Source organism: Somniosus microcephalus, chromosome 7, assembly GCF_052327205.1.
Source record: "Somniosus microcephalus isolate GS21.2 chromosome 7, FLI_Smic_1.0, whole genome shotgun sequence".
Lineage (NCBI taxonomy): Eukaryota > Metazoa > Chordata > Chondrichthyes > Squaliformes > Somniosidae > Somniosus > Somniosus microcephalus.
In genome coordinates this window covers 150,510,609-150,528,381 of record NC_140993.1, presented here as the reverse complement: position 1 = coordinate 150,528,381, position 17,773 = coordinate 150,510,609, and the positions used below count along the sequence as shown (strand labels likewise).

Genomic DNA, 17,773 nt, shown 5'->3' with positions numbered 1-17,773 from the left:
CCTCGACCTCCTCTCTCTCCCCCCCCCCGACCTCCTCTCTCTCCCCCCACCGACCTCCTCTCTCTCCCCCCCGACCGCCTCTTTCTCTTCCCCCCCCCGACCTCCTCCCTCTCTCTTCCCCCCCCGACTTCCTCCCTCTCTCTTCCCCCCCCCGACCTCCTCCCTCTCTCTTCCCCCCCGACCTCCTCCCTCTCTCTTCCCCCCCCCCGACTTCCTCCCTCTCTCTTCCCCCCCCGACCTCCTCCCTCTCTCGTCCCCCCCGATTCCCTCCCTCTCTCTTCCCCCCCGACTTCCTCCCTCTCTCTTCCCCCCCGACTTCCTCCCTCTCTCTTCCCCCCCCTCGACCTCCTCCCTCTCTTCCCCCCCTCGACCTCCTCCCTCTCTTCCCCCCCCGACCTCCTCTCTCTCTCTTCCCCCCCCCTCGACCTCCTCTTTCTCCCCCCCCGACCTCCTCTCTCCCCCCCCGACCTCCTCTCTCCCCCCACCGACCACCTCTCTCTCTCCCCCCCGACCGCCTCTCTCTCTTCCCCCCCCGACCTCCTCTCTCTCTCTTGCCCCCCGACCTCCTCTCTCTCTCTTCCCCCCCGACCTCCTCCCTCTCTCTTCCCCCCCCGACTTCCTCCCTCTCTCTTCCCCCCCCGACCTCCTCCCTCTCTTCCCCCCCGACCTCCTCCCTCTCTCTTCCCCCCCCGACCTCCTCCCTCTCTCTTCCCCCCCTCGACCTCCTCCCTCTCTTCCCCCCCCTCGACCTCCTCCCTCTCTTCCCCCCCCGACCTCCTCTCTCTCTCTTCCCCCCCCCTCGACCTCCTCTTTCTCCCCCCCCGACCTCCTCTCTCCCCCCCCGACCTCCTCTCTCCCCCCACCGACCACCTCTCTCTCTCCCCCCCGACCGCCTCTCTCTCTTCCCCCCCCGACCTCCTCTCTCTCTCTTGCCCCCCCGACCTCCTCTCTCTCTCTTGCCCCCCCGACCTCCTCCCTCTCTCTTCCCCCCCCGACTTCCTCCCTCTCTTCCCCCCCCCGACCTCCTCCCTCTCTCTTCCCCCCCCGACCTCCTCCCTCTCTTCCCCCCCGACCTCCTCCCTCTCTCTTCCCCCCCCCGACCTCCTCCCTCTCTTCCCCCCCCGACCTCCTCCCTCTCTTCCCCCCCGACCTCCTCCCTCTCTTCCCCCCCCGACCTCCTCCCTCTCTCTTCCCCCCCCCGACCTCCTCCCTCTCTTCCCCCCCCTCGACTTCCTCCCTCTCTTCCCCCCCCCCGACTTCCTCCCTCTCTCTTCGCCCCCCCCGACTTCCACCCTCTCTTCCCCCCCCGACCTCCTCCCTCTCTTTCCCCCTCGACCTCCTCCCTCTCTCTTTCCCCCTCCTCTCTCTCTCTCTCTTCCCCCCCGACCTCCTCCCTCTCTTCCCCCCACCGACCTCCTCTCGCTCTTTCCCCCCCGACCTCATCCGTCTCTCTTCCCCCTCGAGCTCCTCCTTCTCTCTTCCCCCCCACCTCCTCTCTCTCTCTTCCCCCCCGACCTCCTCTCTCCCCCCCACTGACCTCCTCTCTTCCCCCCCCCCGACTTCCTCCCTCTCTCTTCCCCCCCCGACCTCCTCCCTCTCTCTTCCCCCCCCCGACCTCCTCCATCTCTTCCCCCCCCGACCGCCTCCCTCTCTTCCCCCCCCGACCGCCTCCCTCTCTTCCCCCCCGACCTCCTCCCTCTCCCTTGCACCCCCCCGACCTCCTCCCTCTACCTTGCCCCCCCGACCTCCTCCCTCTCCACCCCCCCCCGACCTCCTCCCTCTCCACCCCCCCCCCCCCGAGACCTCCTCCCTCTCCACCCCCCCGACCTCCTCCCTCTCCACCCCCCCCGACCTCCTCCCTCTCCACCCCCCCCGACCTCCTCCCTCTCCACCCCCCCCGACCTCCTCCCTCTCCACCCCCCCCGACCTCCTCCCTCTCCACCCCCCCCGACCTCCTCCCTCTCCACCCCCCCGACCTCCTCCCTCTCCACCCCCCCCGACCTCCTCCCTCTCCACCCCCCCCGACCTCCTCCCTCTCCACCCCCCCCCGACCTCCTCCCTCTCCACCCCCCCCGACCTCCTCCCTCTCCACCCCCCACGACCTCCTCCCTCTCCACCCCCCACGACCTCCTCCCTCTCACCCCCCACGACCTCCTCCCTCTCACCCCCCACGACCTCCTCCCTCTCTCTTCCCCCCCCGACCTCCTCCCTCTCTCTTCCCCCCCCCCCGACCTCCTCCCTCTCCCTTGCCCCCCCGACCTCCTCCCTCTCCACCCCCCAACCTCCTCCCTCTCCACCCCCCCCGCCCTCCTCCCCACCCCCCCCCCGCCCTCCTCTCACTCTTTCCTCCTGACCTCCTCACTCTCTCTCTCTCCCCACCCCTGACCTCCACCCTCCCCCCACCGCCCCCCCCCCGGGACCTCCTCGCTTCCCCCACCGGACCTCCTCTCTTTCCCCCCCCCCCCGACCTCCTCTCTCTTTTCCTCCCCCCCCCCCGACCTCCTCTCCCTCTTTCCCCCCCCCGACCTCCTCTCTCTCTCTCTCTTCCCCCCCCCCCCGCCGCCATCCTCTCTCTCTTCCCCCACCCCCCCCGACACACCGCCCACTGGACCTCCTCTCTCTTTCCCCCACCCCCCGACCTCCTCTCTCTCTCTTCCCACCCCCCGACCTCCTCTCTCTCTCTTCCCACCCCCCGACCCAATTCACAATTCAAATCGCTTTATTGGCATGATAAGTTACATCTTATGTTGCCAAAGCATCAAAATACATTTATGGTTTAGCACATAAACGCAGTTCTATTCATACAGTGTATAAACAGGTATATCCCTGAGTGTATAAATATACATTCGCATTGTTTATATATATTCTTTTCTTAGTTTACTGGTTGTCCCTCTGTTCATGGCAAGCTGTAACATAGTGTGCCGCCAGTGTTACACAGCTTCTCTCCTCTCCCAGTAGGAATGGGAGTTTTTGGTTGTCATTCAGATTTCTGAAATCAGGGCATATTTGTGAGAATTTTTGGTAGAAATTCTCCCTGATGCCCTGATATTTTTCACAGGCTGTGAGGAAGTGCATCTCTGTCTCCACTACTCCCTGACTGCAGTGAGAGCATATCCTGTCTTCTCTTGGTAGCCTGGTCTGCCTTTTTCGATCGCTAGGCTATGTTCGCTAAGTCTGTACCTTGTCAAGGTTCTTCTCAGTTTGTTATGCTTTACCATGGTCAGGTAATCAGCTATGTTGTATTGTCTGTTTAGGGCCAAGTAGCAATCGAGTTTGCTTTGGGTTTTTGTTGTTTCTGCCCAATATGTCAGATATTTTTCCTTTTGCTTAGCGACGATTGTGTTGGGTCGAAATCTTTGTGTTACCCTGTCACTGTCCTCTCTCTCTCTGCCACCCCCCCTCGACCCCCTCTCTCTCTCTGCCACCCCCCCTCGACCCCCCTCTCTCTACCACCCCCCCTCGACCCCCTCTCTGCCATCGACCCTCTCTGCCACCCCCCCTCGACCCTCTCTCTGCCACCCCCCCTCGACCCCCTCTCTCTGCCACCCCCCCTCGACCCCCCCTCTCTGCCACCCCCCCTCTCTGCCACCCCCCCTCGACCCCCCCTCTCTGCCACCCCCTCGACCTCCTCTGCCACCCCCCCTCGACCTCCTCTCTCTGCCACCCCCCCCTCGACCTCCTCTCTCTGCCACCCCCCCTCGACTTCCTCTCTCTGCCACCCCCCCTCGACCTCCTCTCTCTGCCACCCCCCCTCGACCTCCTCTCTCTGCCACCCCCCCTCGACCTCCTCTCTCTGCCACCCCCCCTCGACCTCCTCTCTCTGCCACCCCCCCCTCGGCCTCCTCTCCCTCTTCCCCCCAGATCTCCTCTCTCTCTCTCTCTCCACTTCACACCCCCCCCTCTCTTTCGATCCACACTCTTCCACCCACTTTCGATCCTCTCTCTTCCCCTCCGCCCCACCCCGGCCACCAATGGATTCTTTGACCTTCACCGCATGGAGCCAAGGAAAGCATGGCGGTGCAGTACGCAACTGTGGTGTCGTTGGGTACTGCGCATGCGCGGTTCCGGTATGCAGCGTGCACGCACAGAAGGCCACAAAGGTGTTCGTGTAAATAATCACAGCACAAATTCAACTCTGGCTGGTCAGGTTTCCTAGGCACCGGGGAACCCACCAGCTAAAGTAAGGAGAGGACTGCTGGATTCAGGAGGTAACTGCCTTTCCACTTAGCTACTGGATCCAGTGTCCCTGCCTCACTAATCCCCCGTGATCAGACCCTGCCCCCCAACATGAGGCCTCCGATCACCCCGACCTCCCCCACGGACCTTCCCCCCCTCTGTCCCCCGATCGCCTTCGGCCTTCCTTCTCCAGCCCTGCTGCTCCTCCGACCCCTGACCACCACCCCCCATCCTCCTCCTCCAGTCCGGTTCAGACCCCCTGGTGCTCCTCCAGCCCCGATTCACACACCCCAATACACACACCCAGATGCTTCTCCAGTCCCTGACCACCCCTCCCGATCCTCCTCCAGCCCCTGACCACCCCCCCACCCGATCCTCTTCCGGCCCCGATCTCTCCCTCCCTCCTCTCTGCGGCCTAATGCCGCAGGCCTACCCGCCCGTAGCCAGCCAGCCTCTCCATTTAGTTGGCTGCGGGCAGGAAACAGAAGTTTGAAATGTTACTCGGGTCCTGCCGTTAAATCCGACAGGGCCACGGGAAACCCGTTATCCCGACCGCTTTCTAGCCCCCCCTACTCCCAACCTGCCTCCAGATTAAAATTCTGGCCAATGTGTCAGAGGAATGACAAATCCTCTTTGAAGAGCAGCAAAGGAGACCTTTAAAAGCTATTATATCACACAACAAAATCACACTTCTTGCATCATATGTTGGATATTACACCATTATGTATGCAACATTTTTGCAAGCAGGAACACAAAATTTAAACCATAATCACAACTGAAGATATAGGAAATGTACAAATCAACCATGAGGGCATTGGGTAGAAAAAGTTCAATGAGGTACTACTAAGGACATATGAAAACAAAACAAGCATAAGCAAATTGAGAAAGAAAAAAAAACAAAATTGTTCGAAAAGTTTTCTGGGCCCCTCCTTTTGATTTCTTCACCATAATGAGCATTTACCACTGAACAGACAAAAAATATGAAAAAGGGGCCAGGAAAAGATCAGATACAAAGTACCTGCCCCATCCAAACAATGCTGCAACCACTTCTACTACTGACCCACTTCCTAACCATGGATTCTCATGGAACAGGCAAAATGAAAACAGGAAAAACCCTGCAGCCAATTCAGGAAAATCTCTGGGAAATTCTTTCCTGACTCCCGAAGACAATCAAGCATGACTCTAGACCACCACAGAAACCTTTAATTCCTCATTAGTTACAGCTAACTAGCAAGTTACCGTCAACAAATAGAAACGTCCTCTTCTCGGGAACTTTTAAGTTCCTTTTTAAAAAACTGTGCTGAATCTATACCCACTGCATGTTTCTATAGTCTGTTCCAGAAAGTAATACTCTGTTGAAATTTCATATCACCTAACCCAACTCTCTGCCTATAAGTTTTTAGAGATATACCCTCTAGTTCTACCGTTTTAAATAACCTATCAACGGGATAGAATCTAATCCCTTCATTTTAAATCCTCATTTATATCCCCTTTAAGCCAGTATTTCTCCAAAGTAAATAACCCTAACCTTTGGAGCCAATTCTCATACCAAAGAGCCTTAAGCTAGGTATCATCCTGGTGACCCTCCTCTGCACCTTCTCCAGAGATTGAATTCCTTCACCATGTGCGGGAATCAAAACTATTACCCCCAAGTCTCTTTCTTGATATAGTAATCGGCATGGTATAAATAAGCTTGGAGTTTCCCAACCCCAAATACATGAATTTGCATTTGTCCACATGAAGGAGTATCTGCCACACTGCAACTAACTGCTCTAAACTGGCAACCTATTGATTTGGTCTAAACTAACCCCGGTGCACAATTGCATGTCATCAGTGACTTCAAGAATGGTTCTATTAATGCTGTTATCCAAATCGTTAATAAAAATTATACAACAGTTCCAACACGAAGTTTTGTGGAACTCCACTTGTGACAAGGCCCCATTCATAACAACCCATATGCTTGAAGTAACTGGTTGGAATCTTGAACGGCAATATCTGCCCTGTAATCACACATGATTTAACTTTTCCAATAGCGGTTCCTTATCAAACATTTATTGGAAATTATTGTATAAAACATCAACAGAATTTTCCACCATATAGGAGTCAATTCCTCAAAAGAATTGAGTCAGTTTAATGAGGCAGGATCTACTTTTCCTAAAGCCATGCTAGAAATTCCAAATAGCTACTTGACTCTCCAGGTAGTAATAAATCAAATCAAATTCAATCCAATATAATGGCCCGTAATTTGGGGCCACTACCCCTACCCGCAAGGGCTGTGCAAGTTTTGGATTTTCAGCGCGGAGTGCATGCGCAAAAACCTGGAACTTGCAATCTGTCAACGCATCCCTGGGAAAAGGGCATCCACGGGCGGAGAGTTGTGCTATTTGCCCAACTTCTGCCCAGGGAATGCCTGGAAAATTCTTACATCTGGTAAGAGCAGGCCTGCTTTTACCAGATAAGAGTTACATTTTTTTCAAATTATTTAAACATTAAAAAACCTGTACAGTAAGGTATGGTTATTTTTAGCCCCTTTAAAATATTTACATTTATTTTTCAAAAAAATTAAACTATTGTTTTAAATATTTAATTAAATGGAATTTTAAATATGTAATTGTGTTTTTATTTATTTGATGTGTACATGTATTTTTTGGGTATTCCTATTCATACTTATGGGGTTTCCGTACATTCGGAATCCCCATAAGCATGAATGGGGATCTCCTCCTTTCATTCGTTGGGCCGCCCAATGTGATCCCAGGGGCGCTTGCGTACCACCTACACCCCTGGAGTACGTGGAACTCTACCCGCAGGTACCCAGAGAGGCCGAGGACCGCGAATCTCCATACCTCCAGGTACACAGGCATCTTTTTTGCGGATCGGAGGCATTTCCCCACAGGAAACCTCAGACCACAAATTCAGGGCCAATGTTTTTCAACAGCTTCCCTACAATGGGTATCAAACGCACAGGCCTATAATTACTAAAAGGTCCTATTTGTTGCCCTTCTTAAATAACAGTGAGCATCGCTTCCAGGGAAGCGGCCTGGACTTCAGCGGGCAATGGAAATACATTTTAATATTTACAACAAAATTAAAAAGTCCTATACATTGTGTGTTTGAAGTGATTGCAATAATGCTTTTGGTCGTTGAGCAAGAAGCCCGAGCCTAAAAATTCATACATGTTCCAAGCCCAATCACTATTCGCTGAAGCAACTCACACTGGCACGCGGCAGTTCCCAACATGCACATATGGTATAACTTCTAGAATTTATGTTCGACAAGATAGGCCATCCACAGAGCAAGCCATGACTTGCTGTAGGTCCCATCCCTTCTCTACCTAGCATTTTCAATAGAAAATTACTGAGAATAAAAACCTCCATGGAAATCATTTTGACAGTGCAATTAACCAGAATTTGGTTTTTTTTGTATAAAACATTTAAAGACCTAGTAAAACATGAACTTCAAACTTTTTTCAGAGGTAATTCTTGAAAGAAACAATAACGGTACCTTTAACTATGATTTTTTTAACAACTTATCAGATGTGTGAAAAATGAAACTTTAAACAATGCCAAACTTTAAAATGGATTATATGTTGGTGTTGTATTCTGAATGGTTATAGCTGCTGCTTTCATTTTACTCCAAGAGCTCAAAAATAATGATTGTTCACATAGCAAGCAGCAATTACTGGATGGATTATACAATTCTTCAAGTTTGAACAGGGGTTACAAATAAAAGCCCTGAATTTCAAATGTTTTACCAAAAGGTACATAAACATATGTTGCAAAAGTTTTTATTGGAAATGGGGTAGATGCTAGAAAATATTGGAAATTAGTACAAAATATTTTCAAGGTGAACTTGCAAAGCAGATAGTTAATGTTGTATTTTGACATTTGCGCATTTCCATTATAAGCCATCTCTGGCTCTCCTTTCCCACATTCCTAACTGGTTCTAAGCACCAGATTTTATAAGAGGAGGGTGAAAGATTTCCCTTTCTCTGCAAGAAATGTTTATTCAAATGTGCTTTCTGGACAGTGGAACAAACAGACAGCACAGAATTGCAGGCATCCAAACAACGCCAGATAGCAATGTTAATGTTGAGTGAGGTCCATCCAGGCTGCATCATCCACCAAATATGCTTATCTTATCTCCTCAAATGCCTCCATATTGTCCAACAGCTTGTCTGACATCAAGTCTTTGATGAACCATAACTTCCTCCAGCATAAAGACCAAAGCAATTTTTACAACCCCTGCCACAAACTCCACTCACTTCGTCACTGATTCTATCTCCCTCCTTGGCCACACTCTCAGGCTGTACCAAGCCACTCATAATCTTGGTGGCCTGTTCAACCCTGAGCTGACCTTTAAGCCCCAAATCTTATAAAACATAAAGACTGCTTACTTCCACCTCTGCAACAGTGCCGATCTCCACCCCCACATTTAGCCCCTCCACAACCGATAACCTTATACATGCCTCTGTCACTTCCCAACACACCTATTCTAACACTCTCCTTGCTAGCAGCCCATCCTGCACCCTCCATAAGCTCTAACCTATCTGAACCTCGGCTCCAGACCTCATTACAGCCTTGGTCCAAACATGGACAAAAAGGAGCTGAATTCCAGAGGTGAGGTGAGAGTGACTGCCCTAGACATCAAGGCAGCATTTGACAGGAGTGTGGCATCAAGGAGCCCAAGTAAAACTGAAGTCAATGGGAATCGGGAGGGAAATTCTCCACTGGCTGGAATCATACCTAGCACAAAGGAAGATGGTTGTGGTTGTTGGAGGTCAATCATCACAGCCCCAGGACACAGCTGCAAGAGTTCCTTAGGGCAATGTCCTAGGCCCAACCATCTTCAGCTGCTTCATCAATGACCTTCCCTCCATCATAAAGTCAGAAGTGGGGATGTTCACTGATGACTGCACAGTGTTCAGTGCCATTCGCAACTTCTCAGATAATGAAGCAGTCTATGCCTGCATGCAGCAAGACCTGGATAACATTCAGGCTTGGGCTAATAAGGGGCAGGTAACATTCATGCCACACAAGGCAATGACTATCTCCAACAAGCGAACGTCTAACCACCGCCCCTTGACATTCAACGGCATTACCATCGCCAAATCCCCCACCATCAACAACCTGGGGGTCACCATTGACCAGAAACTTAACTGGACCAGCCACATAAATACTGTGGCAACACGAACAGGTCAGAGGCTGGGTATTCTGCAGCAAGTGTCTCACCTCCTGACTCCCCAAAGCCTTTCCACCATCTACAAGGCACAAGTCAGGAGTGTGATGGAATACTCTCCACTTGCCTGGATGAGTGCAGCTCCAACAACACTCAAGAAGCTCAACACCATCGAAGACAAAGCAGCTCGTTTGATTGGCACCCCATCCACCACCTTAAACATTCACTCCCTCCACCACCGGCGTACCGTGGCTGCACTGCGTACCATCTACAAGATACACTGCAGTAACTTGCCAAGGCTTCTTCGGCAGCACCTCCCAAACCCGCGACCTCTACCACCTAGAAGGACAAGGACAGCAGGTGCATGGGAACACCACCACCTCCAAGTTCCACACCATCCTGACTTGGAAGTCTATCACGGTTTTTTCATCATCGCTGGGTCAAAATCCAGGAACTCCCTCCTTAACAGGTTCAAGGCGGCGGCTCACCACCACCTTCTCAAGGGCAACTAGGGATGGGCAATAAATGCTGGCCTTGCCAGCGACACCCAAATCCCATGAACGAATAAAAAAACACATATCCTGTTCTGCAGCAAGTACCGTTAGATCATCATCTCCATCTTTACTGACCTACATTGGCTCCCAATCCCCAAATCGTTATATTCAATACCTCCTCACCTAGAAATTTTTCTATGGCTTCTCACCCCATTTTACTTTTAAACCTCTCTCTCATTGTTTTAAAACCTCAAGATCCATCTTTTGACCAAGTTTTCAGTCACTCCTCATAATATCTCTTGGAATGTTTCTTTATGTTAAAAGCATTATATAAATGCAAGTTGCTGTTACCAAAATCCTAGTGATAATCTTTAAGAAATCCCACTTCAATTACTTGGTAAACTTTATAGCAGTTAAATCTAAGCAATAATGCTTAGTAAACTGTCCACTCATGATCTGTATTTGGTATCTGTGCCCTTGTTTGAAAGATTGCATGATTTGGTACTTCACTGATCAAAATCAATCAGTGTTTGGGAACCTGACACTGAGATCTGGCTGGACTTATTGGTAGATTCAGAGAACATTGCTACAATTTATCTGGATTCAATCATTCTCATGACTGTCTTGTCCAATCCTGTGCCAAACCAGCTAAGATTTTACAGGACACAAATGTCGTTTCTCCTGGGTAAGTTTAGTTTTGTGTAAATGCTTGCCCGATTTTAATATTACCAACAAAATAGAATTGCAATAACTTGTAATGAGCACGGCCTGCTAAACCAATATCTATACATTCGACAACAGAACATTGACTGTGGAGTTTTGAAATGGTAGTTGTATCAAATGTCAAGTGCTGGTACCTCTCCAGGATTAATCCTTGAATGTGGACAGATTTGTCAATTTCAGAGAACCTGTGGACTGATAATTGTTTTTTTTCTCTGATATGCAACACTCGCACTGTTTTATAAAAATAGTGGTTAAACCCAGGTACAATCCTGCACCAGTCATAATGTTTCACTTATCAATTAAAAGAAGCAAATGTAAGGAGCATAAAAAAGCAGACATGTTCTTTCTTACTAATCAATAGCCTGATGGGGTGTATGTTTAGAAAACAAAGGGATGGCTCAGACTGCCTGAAAACTTATCTTTACTGATCCTGGCCATCAGGGAAATGATGAATGATGAAACAATGGAAGTCAGAGGTAAAAGAAAGATAAATTAAGTTTATTTAAACAAAGTGTACTATGGAATAGTATGCATATACAGCACACACATTCACAAACAAAAAATGAAAATAAGCTGCATACTACACAGTAATCTCAATACAAAGGACCTCCTTAGTAAAAGTATAATATTGCCTAAAGTCCATTTCAGAAATCAAGTACAGTTTGTGTCAGGTCATTTCAATTGGGATTATGCTCGACTCTAGATCAGATGGTCATGGGATCCGTTCCCACTATGGACTTCAACACATAATCTCGGCCATCACTTCAGTGCAGTACTGAGGAAGTGGTAATTAGCAGTGGTGCCATCTTTCAGTTGGGATGAAAAACTATGGCCCCACTTCCTTGATCAGGTGGATATAAAAGATCCCATGGCACAAGCTGAAGAACAGGAATTTCTCCTGGCCAACATTCCTCCTTCAACCACCATCACCAAAAACAGTTTATCTGGGCATATTAATTTCCTGTTTGTGAGACCTTGCTGTGTGCACATTGGCTGCTGTGTTTCCCTACAAACAGTGGCTGCAGTTCAAAACATAATTCATTGGTTGTAAAGTACCTTGGATGTGATAAAAGGTGCTATATGAATGCAAATTCTTTTTTTCTTTAATGAGCACACAAATTGGGATGCTGCACCATAATGGTTCCAAGCTTATGTAAAGGAAAAGGTTAGAAGATACCAGGAGAATCAGTCCATAAAACTCTCTGGAAAGAAGGACATCACATCACTGTATTGCTAGAATCATTAATCCACTTTAAGTAGTCAGATGTTAATCTACGTGAAGGACACTACATAAAAACCAAGTTACTGTAATGCAATGATGAGCGGCAGTTATAGAAAAAAAAATTGGAAATCAAACAAAAGCAGAAAATGTTGGAAAAATACAACTACAGCATCTGAAAAGAGAAAAGGCAGATTAACATTTCAGGTATTCCAGTCAAAATATTAACCCATCTTTTCTGTTTTCAGATGCTGGCGGTCCTACTGTATATTTCCATCATTTTCAATTTTCTGAACTTCAGATGTCACACCATATGCAACCCACTAGCCAAGAGGAAATACTGCACTGCTGGGATAGCTGAATGCGAAGTGCGGTAAATAATGGCATGAGCAGTTCAGTCAGAGGGATGATAATAAGGGAGGGAATGACTAAGACAACGGGCCTGTGCATAGGAAGTAAATGAACAACGCTCAAAATAATGACAACATTTTGGATTACTTTACCCCAGTACATTACTTAGCTGAAGAAATAGAACATAGAGCTATATGTGTAGAGCCCATAAATGGCAATGCATCAAAATAAAAATATGTTTTCCTCCAGTTTCCCCTTAGTTATAAGAACACAAGAAATAAGAGCAGGAGTAGGACATTTGGCCCTACGAGCCTGCTCCGCCATTCAATAAGATCATGGCTGATCTTCTACCTCATCTCCACTTTCCTGAACTATCCCCATATCCCTTGATTCCATTAATATTCAAAAATCTATCGATCTCTGTCTTGAATATACCCAACCACTGAGCCTCCACAGCCCTCTTGGGTAGAGAATTCCAAAGATTCACCACCCTCAGTGAAGAAATTTCTCCTCATCTCAGTCCTAAATGGCCAACCCCTTATTCGGAGACTGTGACCCCTGGTTCTAGACTCCCCAGTCAGGGGAAACATCCTCCCTGCATCTACCCTGTCAAGCCCTGTAAGAATTTTGTATGTTTCAATGAGATCACCTCTCATTCTTCTAAACTCTAGAGAATATAGGCCTAGTCTACTCAATCTCCCCATCCCAGGAACCAGTCTGGTGAACCTTCGTTGCACTCCCTCTATGGCAAGTATATCCTTCCTTAGGTAAGGAGACCAAAACTGTACACAATACTCCAGGTGTGGTCTCACCAGGGCCCTATATAACTGCAGTAAGACGTCTTTACTCTTGTACTCAAATCCTCTTGTAATAAAGGCCAACATACCATTTGCTTTCCTAATTGCTTGCTGTACCTGCATGTTAACTTTCAGTGATTCGTGTGCAAAGACACCCAGGTCCGTCTGAACACCGACATTTCCCAATCTCTCACCATTTAAAAAATACTGCTTTTCTATTTTTCCTACCAAAGTGGATAACTGCACATTTCTCCATCTTATATTCCATTTGCCATGTTCTTGCCCACTCACTTTGCCTGTCTATATCCCCTTGAAGCCTCCTTGCATCCTCCTCACAACTTACATTCCCACCCAGCTTTGTATCATCAGCAAACTTGGATATATTACCCTTGGTCCCCTCATCCAAAATCATTGATGTAGACTGAATAGCTGAGGTCCAAGCACTGATCCTTGCGGTACCCCACCAGTTACAGCCTGCCAACCCAAAAATAACCCGTTTATTCCGACTCTCTGTTTTCTGTCCGTTAACCAATCCTCAATCCATGCTAGCATATCACCCCCAATCCCATGAACCTTAATTTTGTTTAATAACCTCTTGTGTGTCACCTTATCAAATGCCTTCTGAAAAATCCAAATACACCACATCCACTGGTTCCCCCCTTATGTATTCTGCTGGTTACAACTTCAAAAAACTCCAACAGATTTGTCAAACACGATTTCCCGTTCATAAATCCGTGTTGACTCTGCCCTATCCTATTATTATTTTCTAAGTGCCCTGTTACCACGTCTTTAATAATAGATTCTAGCATTTTCCATACTCCTGATATCAGGCTAATTGGTCTGTAGTTCCCCGTTTTCTCTCTCCCTCCGTTCTTAAATAGTGGGGTTACATTTGCTACCTTCCAATCTGCGGGAACCGTTTCAGAATCTATGGAATTTTGGAAAATGACTGCCAATGCATTCACTATCTCTATAGTCACCTCTTTCAAAACCCTAGGATGTAGGCCATCAGGTCCAAGGGATTTATCAGCTTTCAGTCCCATTAATTTCTCCAGTACTACTTTGTTACTAATACTAATTTCTTTCAGTTCCTCATTCTCGCTAGACCCTTGGTTGTCCACAATTTCCAGGAAGTTTTTTGCGTCTTCTTCCGTGAAGACAGACAAAGTATTTGTTTAATTTCTCTGCCATTTCCTTATTCCCCATTATAATTTCTCCTGTCTCAGCTTGTAAGGGACCCACATTTACTTTTGCTAATCTTTTCCTTTTTACATACCTATAGAAGCTTTTACAGTCTTTTTATGTCTCTCGCTAGTTTACTCTCATATTCTATTTTCCCTTTATCAATTTCTTGATCCTCCTTTGCTGAATTCTAAAATCCTCCCTTTACTACAAGGTTACTATGGCATTGCTTCACACCTTTCCTGTCCATGCTGACTAGTGGAAGACCTGATTCCAGACCTCATCACAAAGTTCTGTAGCTGACTTTTAGGAACTGTTTAACATGCCATGGGCTGAGTGGCTCTTCGTATGTGGAAGCACCCAACCTAAGCAGCATTGCATTGCTGTGACTGGGAACTCGTCACATTGGAAACTGCAGAACTGAATATACAAACTACAACTAAGATTTTATTGTTTTTGAACAAACTACATGACACTCATCCAGGCATAAACAAGCCCTAGAGTTATTCTTTAAATGACAAATATTCATTGAAAAACAACTTTTTTCAGTTTAAGCTTCATTATTTATTTATGCCAAAATTTACTGAATTAAAAAATTGATGTGGCAGGAAGAGGGCAGAAATCTAACGATTCATATTTATGTGTGAATAATAGGATATTGATACATTAAAAGGTGCTACATAAATGCAAGTTATTGTACTGACAGACAGGAAGTCATCCCAGTCAAGCCCAATCCTGTTCTCACCCAAGGTCTACATGTTGGGAGTCCCAGTAGGGATCACTGGATTATAACCCTCTCTCTCTAGCACCTCTACTGCCACTCCAGCTGACATTAGCTAACAGTACAACCAGCTATCAGACACCAGGAATCAAGCACGAGATCTTCCAATATGTATGGTGCAGTTACACAGCTTTTACCAACTGAGCCAGTCTCTCAGCACTTTGATTAGAATTCTACTGTATGTGTTAAACAAGTTAACTCCAAAATCTAACATTTTGGAGCAATAGATAATATTCTCATTTTTAAAAAGTAAATCTATTTTCCTAGCTCTAAAAGCAAAGGAAAAAAATGTAATGTTCAGTATTCTGACCTTCATAAAAGGTTGCAGGTTAATGCTTCTCACAAAAATATTAGAACAGAATATTTACTTAATCCAACTTTTCATGTGGATACCTTTAGTCTCATCCCAGTACTGTACTACATATTTCATTACTGACTCAACATTTTCACTAAGGATTCAAGTGAGGAGGATGGTAGCTGCAGCGAAATTGATAACCAGGTGGATCTGCCGGGAGCGGTGACTCGGTAGAAATGGAACTTTCTTTCCCTAGTGAACTCTACACTGCAATGCTGTATTCTCAGACTCAGGTAGATCAAACATTGGCAAAAATAGTTGTCTGAGCAGTAGGCGTTCTTAATCCAGACCATCAAATAAAGCAAAGCTGTTGGCTGGTGTGCAAACCGGTTGACAATTATAGACCAGCATTTGCACGGATGATAATATGGAGCTTTAACATCCGATACGTAAACAAAGACGAGTCTGGTGAAATCTTTCAGAAACATATAATGGCGATATTAATAGTATAAAGCACATTCATGAAATATTTAACAAGTGTAGTCGCCACTTTGGCCACTGGTCTCGCCAACTTAGTTATGTAATATGGTTTTCCTAAAAACTTGATATACCAACTATACTTCATTTTCCTCCCTTGCTTTAAAGCAGTAAGTAGATTACGACAGCTGAACTTTGTATCTGCGTTCAATTGACATACAATTTGTAGACTGACTCGGAATACTCTCTGTGGAGTCGGAAATGCTCTTAAGTCAGTACAGTATTAACTTTTCATTGCTGTGAGGCTTGCACCTTTTTAAATAGAGCACTACTGAATTCAGATCGGGTGTTACATACCATTCAGAGGGTCTTTGTTCATAACATTAGTTCTCGGTCTCAGCTATCAATTTGCTACCACTTGCCCCGTTTTGCACTTTCAAAGTCCTCGGCTCAGCTCACGATTTCGACCTGCGCGCGTTCCCATCTCGAGCCCTCTCACGCGGCCGCGCGCGCGTTCCCATCTCGAGCCCGCTCACGCGGCCGCGTTCCCATCTCGAGCCCTCTCACGGGGCCGCGCGCGCGTCCCCGCTCCGGGCTCGGCGTATCGCGCGCTCCCGCTCCGGGCTCGGACTCTCCCGGGGCGGGCGCGCTCGGCTGCTGATGTGTTAATTTTCCTGCGCTTGGTGTTGGGGGTGGTAACATTTATTAAATAAATATCCAGTTCAAAGTTTCCAGCATTGGCGAACGGAACAGCCATTATAAATCGGTGGTGTAAGCTGCACTGCAAGCAGAGAAAGAAGAACGTTTTAAAACTTAATTTTCGGATGGTGAAATTCCTCCAATTAAAGCTACCAGTACTACTAGAAATGCATAGGTGGAGAACTTGCGCTCCAGTGAGTGATACCGGTGAGGCCTCTACAAACAACCCAAACTTTCAGTCTCGCACAAACTTTCAACTTACATTTTGCAGTTTAACGACAAGTCGCCCCGCTTCAGGGGCCAGGCCTGTGTAACGAAAGGATCCACGAGCTTTGGCGCGATCCGAGAGCCCACTAGTCCCAGGTTCTCAGAATTTTAGCTTCTTTCCCCGAGCTTCTGGCTGAAATCTCTGACGTGTCGGAACTCTTGGCTCCTTGCCATTGACTGTCAATAAAGGAATATCGGCACAAACCAGTCAGCCCAGTAAAGTTATGAAATGTTCTATTTTTCCAAGCAGGGCCCAACATATGTTTCAAGTTAGACTACGACTTTGTGCCGGCGTCTCACCTTTCGAGTGGCCCATTTATCAGTGTTTCATCATTGGGTGCGCCATCTGATGTGCAGCCCCTACTGGTAGCTTCGGGTCATTGTAAGAAAACTCAACAGTGACATTTACAGAGCCTCCAGTCTTTTTTTGCAATTTTATGCTGGAATATCATACTCAAAGCTTACATAAAAGTGCGTCGTCAGAAATTCCCCTACCCACCAACTCCGCAATAAGGTTTTAAGTAGGTTCACGGACTCCCAGGCCGCCTGCATTTTTTGCGGCCTGGAGGAGTCCGTGTTTCACGTTTATATGGAGTGAGAGAGGTTGCAGCCCCTCTTTCACTACTTGAAGGGGCTGCTCCTCGATTTTTGATTGCACTTCAGTCCCACGCTCTTGGTCTACAGTCACCCGGTGCGGAGGGGAGCGGACAGGTTGGAGGACCTCCTTGTGGGCCTGCTCCTGGGCCTGGCTAAAAGAGCCATCAATTGGTCCAGGCAGCGGGCGGTCGAGGGGGTCGTCCAGCCGGATTGCCTGCCTCTCTTCCGCAGCCATGTTCGCGCCCGGGTGGCCCTGGAGTTGGAGCACGCAGTGTCCGCCGGCACGCTTGAGTATTTCCGCGACCGGTGGGTGCCGCGGGGACTGGAGTGCATTATCAACCCGGAAAATCAAATTTTGATTTGATTTGTTAAGTTTTAGTTGAACTTTTGTTTATTTACAATCCGATTGGGTTTTTTTTTTGGGTTCAAACAAAAAGAGTACCCACCAACTCCGCATCCAGAGTCCGTCTTTTCCTCGGCACTTTCTTTCTGCCCCTTTAATTGAGTTCACTCCCTAACGACGTTTCTACGATAAGCTAT

General features: G+C 47.9%; 1 protein-coding gene across 4 annotated transcripts in view; it reads right to left on the bottom strand.

Moving 5' to 3' along the window:
• sgk3 (serum/glucocorticoid regulated kinase family member 3) overlaps positions 1-16,967 on the bottom strand; it is a 171,656-nt gene extending 154,689 nt beyond the window's left edge. For 2 of the 4 annotated variants that reach the window (XM_085993090.1, XM_085993092.1), the window contains exon 1: positions 16,028-16,187. The gene's annotated coding sequence lies outside the window, so the exon portion shown is untranslated. Of the gene's footprint in view, positions 1-16,027; positions 16,188-16,631 lie in introns of those variants that run through there. The other 2 variants (XM_085993091.1, XM_085993089.1) reach the window with 2 other exon arrangements.
• Between the last annotated feature and the right edge of the window lie 806 nt (positions 16,968-17,773).